Here is a 17,889-nt window from a genome sequence, read left to right on the forward strand (position 1 = left end):
TGGGCCCTGGTCAAAAGTAGTGCACTGTAAAGGAGCATACGTTTACATTTACGTCATTTAGCAGACGCTCTTATCCAGAGCAGCATACTACCCTGCATACCACTGCTGGCGTACTTCTGAAGCTAAACAGGGTTGGTTCTAGTCAGTCCCAGGATGGGAGACCAGATGCTGCTGGAAGTGGTGTTGAGACACTTTCCTATGGTCTATAAAAAATACATCCCAATGCCCCAGGGCAGTGATTGGGGACACTGCCCTGTGTAGGGTGCTTTCTTTCCTCTGGTCAAATAAAAAATATATCCCAATGACCCAGGGCAGTGATTGGGGACACTGTGTAGGGTGCCGTCTTTCAGATGGGACGTTAAATGGGTGTCCTGACTCTGAGGTCATTAAAGATCCCATGGCACTTATTGTAAGAGTAGGGGTGTTAACCCCGGTGTCCTGACTACATTCCAAATCCGGCCCTCAAATCATCACGGTCACTTGATAATCCACAGTTTACAATTGGCTCATTCATCCCCCTCCTCTCCCCTGTAACTATTTCCCAGGTCGTTGCTGTAAATAATAATGGTAATAAATAAAAAAGGGAATAAGATGCCATTTGGGACAAAACTGATACTCCACTCTGTCCTCATATTATTTTCAAGTGTTGAGTGTTATTTTGAATGTCTAGCACCTATTATTTTGAATGTCTAGCATCTGTCTAGCACCTTAATAACTAAATAATCGCCTAACCAACTGCCATTGTGATTAATTTGCTTTTTATAATCATTTGCTTTTTTAAAGTCAATTAATGAGGGTTAGAATGGTTTATGAAATATTAATGGACTTGTTATCATTGAGTGTGAATTCTGTAGCGCCCCTGTTGAAATACTTACGGTAGTCAGGGAGTAGCGGGAGGGGCTAAATGGGCCCAGGATTCCTCTGCCAGTCTGCGCTCCGGCAGAGCGAGTTCTACTGCTAAGCCAGACACTGCACCGAACAGGTAAAGATGACATATCTATTTATATTGATTGAAAACAGAATGTAGACGAAGTGAAAATGGTCCGGTGTTTTTGCCGGTATCTTCTAGTATTTTATTAATTCACATCACCGTGTTGGTTTTATGAAGTTTTCTAATTGTGTGCATCAGTGCATGAGCAGAAATAATGTGAGCTACCCCAATGAATCGATCAAGAGAAAGGATTCATTGTTCATTTCCACTGTTGGAACTACTAAATAGTGCAGGGCAGCTAGACATATTTTGCGGTCACTTCCAACGCCACCTACATCTTAGCATTTTGTTTCATTTAAAAGGTCACACTTGAAGATGGGGACTCGCAAACCTTGCCCATAATGGATCACCTAGAACTGTTTATTGGTAGTTTGTTGGCGGCTGTAAGCATATTGAACCAACCATTCAATCATCTTATCTTGGTAGGCTACACGAAATAAAATATTGCTGATAGAATTTGTATGCTGTTATAGCCTATTTATGTGAATTGCTGATCTGCGGTGAACGGTCGGTCGATGTCACAACCAGCGGGTCTGCAGAACGCCGGTGCATTTGACGCGCTGCTTCTATTAGGTCCAGCACGAAAGGTGCTGAAACATCCGCGGTCCTGGTTAACTCATAACCGAATCTGTAAGCTATCAAATCCTTATCCCCGGTTTCGTTCAAAAAGCCTACAGGAGATGTTTTGAATTGGTTAAGCCTAACTGTTACTTGTTTCTATTGTTAAGACAAAGGGGCCTCTTGTTTGATTTAGACAGATATCATCTTCATTATCTATGGATAGGCTACAATTTTTGGATCGTTTTAGACTAGGAGAGCTATAGTTGAGCTTAGCAGGTAGGCTATCGCCGATCTATGATTCGTGACGGTGGAAGCAATAGAAGGTTCTTGAGGCTAGGCGAGATTGGTATTTCCCCCCCTCTCTTTGTCTGTCTATATTTCTGTCGTCTTGTCCGTCTGACTGTTTCTCTCCCTCACTCCCCCCGCTCTCTCTCACACACACACGATGCTGAGTCACAAGATTTTATTGGTTCATTATCATGGTAATTCTTCAATAACCTACCTTACTTCATATGTAGGAGCTTTATTGTTTTCCTCCATGGAGGTCTTCACTATGGATCAGTCAAATGCATGTTATTATCACGTTATCATTATGTTACAGTGGGATTACATATTGGCCAATGTTACCTAGTAACATTACTAGTGTTGATTCAGGTGTTACATTAACTCTGTAAGTGTTCAATGTAACACTCTGTGTTGATTTAACACTGGATCATTGAATGTGTACAATCTCTTGTAGAAAACAATGTTCAAATGAATCCCCCTTGACAACAGAGGATGAATATTGTGACATATGATGTCATCTATTTCTTACCTTGTCATACAGCCTTTACAATACAGTAGCGTGAGCAGAGGAGAGCTCTTATGAGTTACCCTGCATGCCAGTCTGTTTCTGCTTTCTTGCCAACTCCTCATGGAAATAAGGTATGACAGTAGCAATGAGAGACAAGGAGTTGGCAAGAGAGCAGAAACAGACTGGCATCCAGGCTAGCTATGAATGTGCTTCCACTGCCTCTGCAACACAGCTACAGTACTGGGAGTGTAGTGTCCTTTGCGTTCATCTCGAAAGCCTTTATTGAGAGAGAATTAGAGCACTGCTGACTAATACTGTGGGGCTCTTTAGATGCTGAAGTGGCCATCGTCCATTTTAGAGGCCTGTACTGTGTGTGTACTGTATGTGACAACAAGATATCAGGCTGAAGGTAAACCCTTGATACTTTATTTTAATACTAAACAGATATTGATTGGAATGTAGATACTCTCCAGTTTAATCAGATTGACATGATATTAAAGCTATATTGATTTATTTCCTCCATGGTGGTTATGGTCTTGTCTGTATGTCCAGGTACTAATGGCCTGAATCTTCCAGGATTAGAATGGAGTCTCTCCGGGTCTCTCTCTCTGTTTATCTCTCTGTCTCTCGTCTCTGGGGAGTAGTGGTGGTTGGTGGTCAGTCAGACTTTGTTATTGTCAGGTCCTGTCTCTGTCATGAGACCTCTTGAAGACTCTAGATGTTATAGTCTTCCAGCTGGTTTCCTCTGCCTGAGCTCTCTACTGACTGATAGCCTCAAATCCCAGATAAGAGATGTCTGTCTGCCTTTGGTCTGTGTGAACATCTCTCTGTTACTGGCCAGCCATGGCAAGACATGGAAGTATTTACTTCTCCCTTTGGTACATGAGGAGAAATGGGACTGAAGTGAAGCATCGTGTTGCACACTTGTGGATTATATATAGCTGCATAGACCTAGTTTGACGTGCATGCTTATGTAAATCATGTGTGTGTGTGTGTGTCTTATGCGTTCTGCCCACAAGGACTGTGTACTTAGTGAACCAGGTCACTAGGGTTAATGGTATCTGCTTTGGAGGGTCCTGTGTGGCTCAGTTGGTAGAGCATGGTGCTTGCAACACCAGGGTTGTGGGTTCAATTCCCACGTAGGATAAGAACGTCTGCTAAATGGCTAAGTTGTGTAAAATAAAAGAGGTATTACAGTAATGTCTGTTATATGGTTTACATAGTTAAATATGCAAAGGCTATGTTGCAATGAAAAACCCACAGGTGAATTCCAGCTCTTTTAAATGTCTAGCAAGTGCTGCGGAGGAGCTGGCCCCGTTCTGGTCACTGTTCTCTGTTCTGGCTGTCTGTTAAAAGCAGGTCACTTCTGGACCAGTGTGTGTGTTTGCACGTTGTTCAGTAGGAGGACAAACTGAAGGTTCCCTATGGGAAGGTCGCAATTGTAAATGAGAACTTGTTCTCAACTTGCCTACCTGGTTAAATAAAGGTAAAATAAAAAAATGGGCTCTGGTCAAAACTAGTGCACTGCAGTGTTGGGGTCAATTATAATGACATTTTAATTGAATTGGAATAATACTTTTTGAATTGGAAATGTAAAAACATTTCTTCTTTAGAATTTAATTGAATTTAAATATTTTTACATTTCCCAGTGTCACAGTTGTGTGTGTGTGTGTGTGTATAGGTGGCAGGGAAGGCAGGGACAGGAGAATCAAAACTTGGTGGAATGGATTATTTTAATAATTTAACTCCAAAACCATGAGATACAATGCAACAAAGTGGGTACGAGGACCCGTCTCGCACCAAATACAAAACATAAAACAATCTCTGACAGAGACATGAGGGAAAACAGAGGGTTAAATACACAACAGGTAATGAATTGGATTGAAACCAGGTGTGTAGGAAGACCAGACAAAACCAATGAAAAATGGATCAATGATGGCTAGAAGACCGGTGACATCGACCGCCGAGCACCGCCCGAACAAGGAGAGGCTTTGATTTCGGCAGAAGTCGTGACACCCAGTTAATGGGATGAATGCACATAGTATACAAAAATGACTGTAGGATTTGTTTTGAATCATTTCAACCTGTATTTCTATATAGCTGGGGCTAGGCTGTCAGAACTGTGACATGATCAGACTGAGGGAATTGAATTGGAATTGGAAATTGGTGAATTGTTGAGGATAATATTAAATTGGGAATTTAATTATTAGAATGTACCGATCATTGGAATTTAATTGAATTAAATGGAATTTACAGGGAGAGAGAATTTAAATATAATTGAATTTGTGGAATTGACCCCAAGCCTGGTGCACTAAAAAGTTGTTTATACATAGATATATATATATAGTGCCGTCAAAGTATTCACAACCCTTGACTTTTTCCACATTTTGTTGTGTTACAGCCTGAATTTAAATGGATTAAATAGAGATTTTGTGTCACTGTAGAATTGTGTTTTTAGACATTTTTACAAATGAATACAAAATTAAAAGCTGGAATGTCTTGAGTCAATAAGTTTTCAACCCGTTTGTTATGGCAAGTCTAAATAAGTTCAGGAGTAAAAATGTGCTTAATTTAAAGACCGCTTTTCACTCTTCATTTATCTCCTTTGATTGGTCTACTTTGATATTTTCAGTAGATTAATTTGTGCAGACTACTACCCTACTATGTTTGTTTGTAGTCAATGTATGCATTTACCATGGTAAATGTTCATGCTTTCAATGATAGCATTTTTAGAGCCTGCGTAACAGCAGAACTGTTTTTATTGGAGAATAACTTGCATAGAAATGCTCTCATATAATTTGTATGACCATTGACGGTGATAGTTCATTGTAATACATAAAGTAACCTCAGAAAGTATTCACACCCCTTGGCTTATTCCACATTTTGTTGTGTTACAAAGGGGAATTCAAATGGATTTAATTGTAATTTTTTGGTCAAAGATCTACACAAAAAATTCAAAGATTTTGTAAAAAATGTATGAAAAATAAAACACATTGATTATATAAGTATTCAATACATGTTAGAATCACCTTTGGCAGTGTTTGCAGCTGTGAGTCTTACTGGGTAAGTCTCTAAGGTCTTTGCACACCTGGATTGTACAAAACAATTCTTCAAGCTGTCAAGTTGGTTGTTGAGTATTGCTAGACAGCCATAGGTTTTCAAGCCGATTTAAGTGAAAACTGTAACTAGGCCACTCAGGAACCTTCAATGCTGTCTTGGTAAGCAACTCCAGTATATATTTGGCCTTGTTTTTTAGGTTATTGTCCTGCTGAAATGTGAATTTGCCTCGCAGTGTCTGCTGGAAAGCAGACTGAACCAGATTGTCCTCTATTTTGACTGTGATTAGCTCTATTCCATTTATTTTGATCCCCCACAAAAAAAACTCCCTAGTCCTTGCGGATGACAAGCATACCCATAACATGATGCTGCCACCAACATTCTTGTGGTATGAAGAGTGATAGTCGTGTTGGATTTGCCCCGAAGTGATGTGTTGTGTTGGAATTGCCCCAAACATAACGCTTTGTATTCTGGGCAGGGAGTTCATTTCTTTGCAATTTTTTGGTATGTTTCACTTTAGTCCCTTATTGCAAATAGAATGCAGGTTTTGGAATATTTTTATTCCCTACAGACTTCCTTCTTTTCACTCTGTTATTTAGGTTAGTATTGTGGAGTAACTACAAAGTTATTGATCCCTCCTCAGTTTTCTCCTATCACAGCCACTAATCTCTGTAAATGTTTTAAACTCACCATTGGCCATGGTGAAATCCCTGAGCTGTTTCCTTCCTCTGAGGCAACTGAGTTAGGAAGGATGCATTTATCTTTGTAGTAACTGAGTGTATTGATACACCATCCAAAGTGTAATTAATAACTTCACCATGCTCAAAGGGTTATTCAATGCCCTTCTTTGTGAGGCTAAGGGCTAAACCTCCCTTGTCTTTGTGGTTGAATCTGTGTCAAATTCACTGCTCGACTGAGGGACGTTACAATTATCTGTATGTGTGGGGTACGGAGATGAGGTAGTCAAAAATCACTATTATTGCACACAGAGTAAGTCCATGCAACTTATTATGTGACTTGTGTTAAGCAAGTTTTTACTACTGAACTTATTTAAGTTTGCCATAACAAAGTGGTTGTATACTTAGTGGCTTAAGACATTTCAGATTTTCATTTTGAAGACATTTGTAAAATGTTCTAAAAACACAATTCCAATTTGACATTATGGGGTATTATGTGTAGGCCAGTGACCTCTACAGTCTAAGCCAAGCTATATGGAATTGTTTTAGGAAAGTCATACCTAGGATCATTTAGCTGTTTAATCAAGACACCTTGATATATAAAAAAAGTAACTGTGCATTGTGTTTGGTGCATCTATACCTGAGAGTCAATGTTTAACTACCTTAGTTGTAGCACTGACTGTAAATCAATCTGTATAAGAGTGTCAGCTAAATGACCAATGTACCGTATAGGTGAAAATGAACATACCAAAATGAACTGCAAAGCACACTGGGTATTATTATTGGCCTTGTTTCAGGGTCATGTCTAGATGGGATATAGCTTAACCTAATTATCCTAACCTGCTGCTTAAATTCTCCTAAACGTCCTACAAAAAAGCAATTTTGACAAAAGTTGTATCCCTTCTAGACAAAACCTTGTTTCGGGGCGAAGGTTGTTAGAATAATGCTCTGCATGCTTTGCAATTGTCTATTTTGACATTTATATTTAGTTCCTTTAGCAGACGCTCTTATCACACAGTAGTGTTATTAGACTTCTGATACCAATGCAGGGGGAAAGAGGGCCACAAAATGGGGAACTGCTATAAAAAAATTGTATAGAAAGTATTTAGAACATACAAAATACAGCTCTCGAAAGTATCTTGTTTCAAAATACATTTTAGTGTAGTTCAGCTCAGTGTAATACAAATGAGAAAATACTCAGAAGTAAATGAAATGCATAAATACTGCCCAGCTTTTAAAGACTTTGGTCCCCATAAGGAAAGAACACACACACACACACACACACACACACACACACACACACACACACACACACACACACACACACACACACACACACACACACACACACACACACACACACACACACACACACACACACACACACACACACACACACACACACACACACACACACACACACACACACAAAGTAGGCCCCTGAGAGATTTCCAACGGACCACAGATAGACTTCTGTTTCGTTAAAAGTGAAAAGGTCTTGATCACTCTCTTGCCTACTGTGATTGATAATGGTGCCAGAGGGGATGCCTGCCCTTTTATGGGCTCTTAACCAACCGTGCTATTTTGTTAGTTTTTTCGCATTGTTTGTAGCTTACTTTGTACATAATGTTGCTCCCACTGTCTCTTATGACATACAAATTACAGCATACCACCCTGCATACCACTGCTGGCTTGCTTCTGAAGCTAAGCAGGGTAGGTCCTGGTCAGGCCCTGGATGGGAGACCAAATGCTGCTGGAAGTGGTGTTGGAGGGCCAGTAGGTGGCACTCTTTCTTCTGGTCTAAAAAAATATCCCAATACCCCAGGGCAGTGAATGGGGATTCTGCCCTGTGTAGAGTGCTGTCTTTTGCATGGGATGTTAAATGGGTGTCCTGACTCTCTGAGGTCATTAAAGATCCCATGGAACTTATCGTAAGAGTAGGGGTGTTAACCCCGGTGTCCTGGCTAAATTCCCAATCTGACCCTCAAACCATCATGGTCACCTAATAATCCCCAGTTTACAATTGGCTCATTCATCCCCCTCCTCTCCCCTGTAACTATTCCCCAGGTCGTTGCTGCAAATGAGAACGTGTTCTCAGTCAACTTACCTGGTAAAATAACGGATACAAAATGACCAAAAAGAGCTTCTGGACATCAGAACAGTGATTACTCACCTTGAAATGAACAAAGAACTTTACTTTAATGAGTCGGACGAGAGGGATTAACTCCAGACACGGAGATCGGGGTGCCTTGTAAGGATCTGGCGACGAATGGCTAATCTGCCTTTGCCATCGGTACTATTGTCCAACACACAATCACTGGATAATAAAGTGGATGAACTAAAAGCACGTATATCCTACCAACGGGACATTAAAAACTGTAATATCTTATGTTTCACTGAGTCGTGACTGGACGACGACATGAATAACAAACAGCTGGCGGGTTATACACTGTATCAGCAGGATAGAACAGCAGCCTCTGGTAAGGCAAGGGGTGGTGGTCTATGTATATTTGTAAACAGCTGGTGCACGATATCTAAGGAAGTGTTGAGGTTTTGCTCACCTGAGGTAGAGTATCTCACGATAAGCTGTAAACCACACTATCTACCTAAAGAGTTTTCATCTATATTCTTCGTAGCTGTCTATTTACCACCACATACCAAGGCTGGCACTAAGACCGCACTCAATGAGCGATATATGGCCATAAGCAAACAAGAAACTCGTCCAGGCGGCGCTCCTAGTAGCCAGGAAATTTAATGCAGGGAAACTTAAATCCGTTTTACGTAATTTCGACCAGCTTGTTAAATGTGCAACCAGAGGGAAAAAAACTCTAGACCACCTTTACTCCACACACAGAGACGCGTGCAAAGCTCTCCCTCGCCCTCCATTTGGCAAATCTGACCATAATTCTATCCTCCTGATTCCTGCTTACAAGCTAAAATTAAATCAGGAAGCACCAGTGATTTGGTCAATAAAAAAAGTGGTCAGATGAAGCAAATGCTCAGCTACAGGACTGTTTTGCTAGCACAGACTGGAATATGTTCCGGGATTCTTCCAATGGCATTGAGGAGTACACCACATCAGTCACTGGCCTCATCAATAAGTGCATCAATGGCGTCGTCCTCACAGTGACTGTACGTGCATACCCCTACCAGAAGCCATGGATTACAGGCAACATTCGCACTGAGCTAAAGGTTAGAGCTGCCACTGTCAAGGAGTGTGACTCCAACCCGGAAGCTTATACGAAGCCCCGCTATGCCCTCCGACGAACCATCAAACAGGCAAAGCGTCAATACAGCAACTAAGATTGAATCGTACTACACGCTCGTCAGATGTGGCAGGGCTTGCAAACTATTAGACTACAAAGGGAAGCACAGCCGAGAGCTGCCCAGTGACACGAGCCTACCAGATGAGCTAAATTACTTCTTTGCTCACTTCGAGGCAAGTAACACTGAAACATGCATGAGAGCACCAGCTGTGTGATCACGCTCTCCGCAGCCGATGTAAGTAAGACCTTTAAACAGGTCAACATTCACAAGGGCGCAGGGCCAGACAGATTACCAGGATGTGTACTCCAAGCATGCGATGACAAACTGGCAAGTGTCTTCACTGACATTTTCAACCTCTCCATGTCTGTGTCTGTTTCAAGCAGACCACCATAGTCCCTGTGCCCAAGAACATGAAGGTAACTTGCCTAAATGATTACCGACCCATAGAATTCACGTCTGTAGCCATGAAGTGCTGTGAAAGGCAGGTCATGGCTCACATCAATACCATTATCCCAGAAACCCTAGACCCACTCCAATTTGCATACCACTCCAACAGATCCACAGATGATGCAATCTCTATTGCACTCCACACTGCCCTTTCACACCTAGACAAAAGGAACACCTATGTGAGAATGCTATTCATTGACTACAGCTCAGCGTTCAAAACCATAGTGCCCTCAACTCATCACTAAGCTAAGGACCCTGTGGCTAAACACCTCCCTCTGCAACTGGATCCTTGACTTCCTGACGGGCCACCCCCAGGTAGTAAGGGTAGGTAACAACACATCCGCCACGCTGATCCTCAACACGGGGGCCCCTCAAGGGTGCGTGCTCAGTCCTGTACTCCCTGTTCATTCATGACTGCACGGCCAGGCACGACTCCAACACCATCATTAAGTATGCCGATGACACAACAGTGGTAGGCCTGATCAATGACATGACAGCCTATATGGAGGAGGTCAGAGACCTGACAGTGTGGAGCAAGGACAACAACCTCTCCCTCAACGTGGTCAAGACAAAGGAGATGATTGTGGATTCCAGGAAAACGAGGACTGAGCACTCCCCCATTCTCATCGACAGGGTTGTAGTGGAGCAGGTTGAGAGCTTCAAGTTCCTTGGCGTCCACATCTTCAACAAACTATCATGGTCCTAACATACTAAGACAGTCGTGAAGAAGGCATGACAAAACCTTTTCCCCCTCGGGAGACTGAAAAGATTTGGCATGGGTCCCCAGATCAAGAGGATCCTGACTGGTTGCATCACCACCTGCTATTGCAACTGCTCGGCATCTGTCCGTAAGGCGCTACAGAGGGTAGCACGAACGGCCCAGTACATCACTGGGGCCAAACTTCCTGCCATCCAGATCCAATATAATAGGCGGAGTCAGAGGAAAGCCCATAAAATTGTCAGCGACTCCAGTCACCCAAGTTATAGACTGTTTTCTATGCTACCGCACGGTAAGCAGTACCGGAGCACCAAGTCTAGGTCCAAGAGGCTTCTAAACCGCTTCTAACCCCAAGCCATAAAATTCCTGAAAATCTATTCAAATGGCTACCCAGACTATTTGCATTGCCCCTATTTTATGCTGCTGCTACTCTCTGTTATTATCTATGCATTGTCACTTCAATAACTCTACCTACATGTAGATATTACCTCGACTAACCGGTGCCCCTGCACATTGACTCTGTACCGGTACCCCCTGTATTTATGTTCGCAATTGTTATTTTACTGCTGCTCTTTAATGATTTGCTTCTTTTATTATTTATTTTATTTTATTAATATTGCATTGTTGGTTAAGGGCTTGTAAGTAAGCATTTCACTTTAAGGTCTGTAGTATTTGGCGCATGTGACAAATACAATTTTATTTTATTTGTATTCCTGAGATAATATGTTTGAATCTGTACTACTTTGCTACTGATTTGCCTGAAGGAGAGAGTTGTTTTTATGAATGAAAAGTTCTGTGTAGTCCATGTTTATTTAGACACTGTCTAGTGTGAAGCTGGGCTGGTGTCAGGTTAGGTAATGCCTAATCTCTAGTGACAGAGAGAGGTCCCTAGCATACATGCTGGCTAACTAGCGCACACAACATTTTGACTGCTTCCCAAATGGCACCCCGTTCCCTATGTAGTGCACTACTTTTGACCAGTGGTTTGTACAAAATGGCACCCTATTTCCCAAATAGTGCAAATAGTGAGATGAGGTAATGCCAGGCTGCAGGTTGTCAGATAGATAGTGGTGCAGCAGCAGTTTTACATTACCTGTCTGTCTGCCTGTCTGTCTGTAACAGTGCTGCTGCAGCCAGCCATAATCTGCTCTCTCTCTCTGTCTCTCTCTGTCTCTCTCTGTCTCTCTCTGTCTCTCTCTGTCTCTCTCTGTCTCTCTCTGTCTCTGTGTGTGTGAATCCCATCAGCATCCTCTCACAGAGCAGCTGCCACAGGCTAGTACTCTCCACTCACTATGGCCAAAGCCTGACGTAATGCCCTGTGTGTGTGTGAGAGATGGCCCATGCGTGTTCCAGGTCTTATTTCGGGAAGCCGAGTCTTAAAGCTCAGATCCAGAATAGAGTGGACTAAGAGGCTCTACTGCAGGGAGAAGAGGAACTACATCACCAGACTAGTAGCACCACCATACAGAACACAGAGCTTTACAGTGGGACCAGCTACCAGCAGACCTCCATGGCATCTACATCATTGGCCTCTTAGTTTGGTCCTATACTCATACATGTACTTCTCTTTACAGTACACAACTCTCCCTCTCTCTCTCTCTCTCTCTCTCTCTCTCTCTCTCTCTCTCTCCCCCATCAAGCTGACTGGATGTTTGTTTGTCAAACCATTCTCAGTAAACCCTTGAGTCTAGGGCTCTCCATGCCTGTTCCTAGAGAGCTATCCTCCTGTATGTTTTCACTCCAACTGCAGTTGTAACTAACTTGATTCAGCTGATTAACCAATTGGCTAATGGCCAACAAGCTGCGTTAACCATAAACTAAAAGTACAGCTATCATGCTTGTAAACAAATTATAGAGTAGAAAAACCATATTAATAGATTACTTTTAATAAATAATGTTTTGTTACATTTAAATGGTTAAAATGCTGTTATCGAGGTCATGTCCTTTTGTAGGTGACTTTAGAGGTCAGCATGTGGGAGAAGTCGGAGCTCAGGAATGATGGAGGCGTTTCCCACTAGTTGTTAACCACTAGTAATTACACTCACTACTTTACAACAAGTAACTACCAGTTGGAGGTCTGTTCAAGTGGATTTTTGCAGTCATATGTGGTAAATATCCATTCCCCACTTGGTTACGAGCACAGATTTAGTTACAATCATTTGCACTCTGAAATGTAGGTGGGGCAAATTTGCTGGCCAGGCTCATTAGCATATTTGGGTCATGGTTTAAAATATGATGTATTTGTGCCAACTGTTAGTGGAAGTGTTATACCAGTTTAACTGGTTTCATCATTAGGTAGATGGAAGTTGAGCATGTCTAAAATGGTCAGTGCTGCAATCTGTGTAAGAATGTGTGTCGATCAAGAGCTGCACTGTTAAGTTACTGTACATTTTCCAGTAGCTTAATGGCAGTTGGTTCACAGGAAGTTAATGTTTAATTTTCATTAACTTACTGTCAACTAGTAACAAGTGGGTTATTGTGAAATTCACAGTAATTTATAGACGCTAATCCATTACACCCACTGACCTTATGGTCAGGTAGGAAAGTGAGTATTACAATTAAATATCTTATGGTTCTTTGGTATCACATGCACTTATGTCAGCCTTCAACCCAATTAATCCCACCTTAAAGCCGGCACGATTTGGACTTTATACCCTTTTAAACATTGTGTGCTACAGGCTTCTTGGTTGTACCATTGGATTTGTCTATTTATTCTGCATCCGAAGATAACAACCATTCGTCTGTGTGATTAGGGCTGAGCTTGAACAGTTTTTGTGAGACAAGGGCGGATCCCAAACTCTCACGAACATGTGACAAAGCTCACAAGCTACACAGGAGTCGTTAGAAGGAAAGGGGTTCTTCTACATAGAAGATCATAGGAAATCCCAGGACATTGTGTCCATTATACTGTAGTAAGCTCACATATCTGCTGTCACAAACTTCAGACGCCACACAGTTGTCACTGACTAGTTGGATATTCATGTCCCACCGAGGAAACAATTTCTGTACTTACAAGGATTCATATAAATACTTTTTTAAATTAGTTTTTATTTTGGCAGATCTTAGTTTTTATAGACATTTGTAAATTAAAGTCTAATGCAACAATTTATGCCAAATAGTTTATGTTCCACTTGTAGCCCTGGTTGACATTAAAAGGAAATGGCGAAATACTTAATTGTGAGGCTAAATATAAGGGCTGAACATGTAGATAAATGGTCAGATAAACAAAAAGCCAATTTCATCTAGGGTCTCAGAACTGACAGGGTTAACAGGGCTGCATAACTGACAGTGTCCAAGCCTAATATTTATGAACCAGATTAACCAGATTAGACCAGATTAACTGGAATGACTTTCCCTCTTATGGGAGATCAAAAAGAGCTAGCTGAAAGCCACGCCTCGAATAAGCCACGCCTGCAATCTTCTGATAGGCTGCTGCTGTTACAGTATGCTGCCAATCAGCAAGTGATGTGTATGTTGTCAACAGAAGAGTCAGTGAAGGCACAGTAGGTTCCTGGCAACATTTTGCCAGATAGTTAGTGACTTTTACAAAAATATACAAATTCAAAGCAACTTCTGGCAACAATAACCTTCAGTGTAGCTCATTACTGACACATTCTCTTGCAAAGTTGGGAGAACAAATAGCAATGGCAAAGGTGTCTAGCAAGACTGTAACCTCTCCTTCCAGACTCATATGAAGCTTCTCCAATCCAAAATTAAATCTAGAATTGGCTTCCTATTTTGCAACAAGCCTCATTCACTCACGCTGCCAAACATAACCTCGTAAAACTGACTATCCTACTGATTCTCGACATCGCCAATGTCATTTACAAAATAGCCTCCAACACTTTACTCAGCAAACTGGATGCAGTCTATCACAGTGCCATCCGTTTTGTCACCAAAGCCCCAAATACCACCCACCACTGTGACCTGTATGCTCTCGTCAGCTGGCCCTCGCTACATATTTGTCGCTAGACCCACTGGCTCCAAGACATCTATATGTCTTTGTTAGGTAAAGCTCCACCTTATCTCAGCTCACTGGTCACCATAACAACACCCACCCATAGCACACGCTCCAGCAGGTACAGTTGAAGTTGGAAGTTTACATACACTTAGGTTGGAGTCATTAAAACTTGTTTTTCAACCACTCCACAAATTTCTTGTTAACTTCTTGGAGACAGGGGCAGTATTTTCATGTCCGGATGAAATGCATGCCCAAATTCAACTGCCTGCTACTCATCCCCAGAAGATAAGACATGCATTATTATTAGTAGATCCGGATAGAAAACACTCTGAAGTTTCTAAAACTGTTTGAATCATGTCTGTGAGTATAACAGAACTTATATAGCAGGCGAAACCCAGAGGAAAAACTATTCCGATTTTTTTTTGAGGCCACTCTCTTTTCAATGGATTTTCATTGGGAATCCAGATTTCTAAGGAATCTTCATGCAGTTCCCACCGCTTCCACTGGATGTCACCAGTCTTTAGAAATTGGTTGACGTTTTTGCTTTGTGTAATGAAGAAGTAGCCCTGTTCAAAACGAGGGTCACTTCAAGTGTACTGTTTGTTAGAGGCGCATGACCAGAAAGGTAGCGTCAGTTTTTTTCTTCCTGTATTGAACACAGATCATCCCGTGTTCAATTTTATCGATTATTTACATAAAAAATACCTAAAGTTGTATTACAAAAGTAGTTTGAAATGTTTTGGCAAAGTTTACAGGTAACTTTTGAGATATTTTGTAGTCACGTTGTGCAAGTTGGAACCGGTGTTTTTCTGGATCAAACGTGCCAAATAAATGGACATTTTGGCTATAAATCGACGGCATTAATCGAACAAAAGGACCATTTGTGATGTTTATGGGACATATTGGAGTGCCAACAGAAGAAGCTCGTCAAAGGTAAGGCATGATTTATATTTTTATTTCTGCGTTTTGTGTCGCGCCTGCAGGGTTGAAATATGCTTCTCTCTCTCTGTTTACGGAGGTGCTATCCTCAGATAATAGCATCGTTTGCTTTCGCCGAAAAGCCTTTTGGAAATCTGACATGTTGGCTGGATTCACAACACGTGTAGCTTTAATTTGCTATCTTACATGTGTGATTTCACGAAAGTTTGATTTCTCATCGTAATTTATTTGAATTTGGCGACTGCATTTTCTCTGGCTTTTGGCCAGGTGGGATGCTAGCGTCCCACATATCCCAGAGAGGATAACAAACTGTAGTTTTGGCAAGTCAGTTAGGACATCTACTTTGTGCATGACACAAGTATTTTTTCCAAACAATTGTTTAAAGAAAGATAATTTCACTTATAATTCACTGTATCACAATTCCAGTGGGTCAGAAGTTTACATACACTAAGTTGACTGTGCCTTTAAACAGCATGGAAAACTCCAGAAAATAATGTCATGGCGTTAGAAGCTTCTGATAGGCTAATTGACATCTTTTGAGTCAATTGGAAGTGTACATGTGGATTAGAGGTCGACCGATTAATCGGAATGGATGATTAATTAGGGCCGATTTCAAGTTTTTTGGGGCGCAGATTTGCCGATTAAAAAAAAAAAAAAAAAACCTTTTTTTAAAAAATATATATATATTTGTAGAATTTTTTAAATTTGATTTATTATTATGTTTTTTATACCTTTATTTAACTAGGCAAGTCACTTAAGAACACATTCTTATTTTCAATGACAGCCTAGGAATGGTGCGTTAACTGCCTCGTTCAGGGGCAGAACGACAGATTTTCATCTTGTCAGCTCGGGGGATCCAACCTTGCAACCGTAGTTATCTAGTCCAATGCAATAACGACCTGCCTCTCTCTCGTTGCACTGCACAAGGAGACTGCCTGTTACGCAAATGCAGTAAGCCAAGGTAAGTTGCTAGCTAGCATTAAACTTATCTTAGAAAAACAATCAATCATAATCACTAGCTTTTATTTCTTTCATCACATTCCCAGTGGGACAGAAGTTTACATACACTCAATTCGTTTTTCATAGTACTGCCTTTAAATTGTTTAACTTGGATCAAACGTTTTGGGTAGCCTTCCACAATAAGTTGGTTAAATTGTGGCCCATTCCTCCTGACAGAGCTGGTGTTACTGAGTCAGGTTTGTAGGCCTCCTTGTTCGTACACCCTTTTTCAGTTCTGCCCACATCTTTTCTATGGGATTGAGGTCAGGGCTATGTGATGGCCACTCCAATACCTTGACTTTGTTGTCCTTAAGCCATTTTGCCACAACTTTGAAAGTATGCTTGGGGTCATTGTCCATTTGGAAGACCCATTTGTGACCAAGCTTTAAATTCCTGACTTATGTCTTGAGATGCTGCTTCAATATATCCATGTAATTTTCTCCCTCATGTTGCCCTCTATTTTGTGGAGTGCACCACTCCCTCCTGCAGCAAAGCACCCCCACAACATGATGCTGCCACCTCGTGCGTCACAGTTGCGATGGTGTTCTTTGGCTTGCAAGCCTCCCCCTTTTTCCTCCAAACATAACGATGGTCATTATGGCCAAACAGTTCTATTTTTGTTTAATCAGACCAGAGGACATTTCTCCAAGAAGTACAATCTTTGTCCCCATGTGCAGTTGAAAACTGTAGTCTGTCTTTTTTTATGCTAGTTTTGGAGCAGTGGCTTCTTCCTTGCTGAGCGGCCTTTCAGGTTATGTTGATATAGGACTCGTTTTACTGTGGATAGAGATACCTTTGTACCTGTTTTCCTGCAGCATCTTCATTTTACATTACATTTAAGTCATTTAGCAGACGCTCTTATCCAGAGCGACTTACAAATTGGTGCATTCACCTTATGACATCCAGTGGAACAGTCACTTTACAATAGTGCATCTAAATCTTAAAGGGGGGGGGGGGGGTGAGAAGGATTACTTTATCCTATCCTAGGTATTCCTTAAAGAGGTGGGGTTTCAGGTGTCTCCGGAAGGTGGTGATTGACTCCGCTGTCCTGGCGTCGTGAGGGAGTTTGTTCCACCATTGGGGTGCCAGGTCCTTTGCTGTTGTTCTGGGATTGACTTTCACTTTTCGCACCCAGATATGTTCATCTCTAGGAGACAGAATGCATCTCCTTCCTGAGCGGTATGACGTCTGCGTGGTCCCATGGTGTTTATACTTGTGTACTATTGTTTGTACAGATGAACGTGGTACCTTCAGGCGTTTGGAAATTGACTCAAATGACATCAATTAGCCTATCAGAAGCTTCTAAAGCCATGACATAATTTTCTGGAATTTTCCAAGCTGCTTAAAGGCACAGTCAACTTAGTTCTGACCCACTGGAATTGTGATACAGTGAATTATAAGTGAAATAATCTGTCTGTAAACAATTGTTGGAAAAATGACTTGTGTCATGTACAAAGTAGATGTCCTATCGAACTTGCC

At 41.5% G+C, this 17,889-nt stretch overlaps 1 protein-coding gene and 1 non-coding gene across 9 annotated transcripts in view; both read left to right on the forward strand.

Moving 5' to 3' along the window:
• The first annotated feature begins 942 nt into the window (after positions 1 to 942).
• The window catches only part of LOC124047254 (microtubule-associated protein 2-like), a 169,913-nt gene continuing 152,966 nt past the window's right edge, over positions 943 to 17,889 (forward strand). For all 8 annotated transcript variants that reach the window (XM_046367785.1, XM_046367786.1, XM_046367787.1 and 5 more), the window contains exon 1: positions 943 to 982. The gene's annotated coding sequence lies outside the window, so the exon portion shown is untranslated. The remainder of the gene's footprint in view (positions 983 to 17,889) is intronic.
• On the forward strand, positions 3,419 to 3,492 carry trnaa-ugc. Its single transcript has one exon. It is a non-coding gene; the product is annotated as a tRNA-Ala (tRNA).

This window comes from Oncorhynchus gorbuscha, linkage group LG01, assembly GCF_021184085.1.
Source record: "Oncorhynchus gorbuscha isolate QuinsamMale2020 ecotype Even-year linkage group LG01, OgorEven_v1.0, whole genome shotgun sequence".
Classification (NCBI taxonomy): Eukaryota; Metazoa; Chordata; class Actinopteri; order Salmoniformes; family Salmonidae; genus Oncorhynchus; species Oncorhynchus gorbuscha.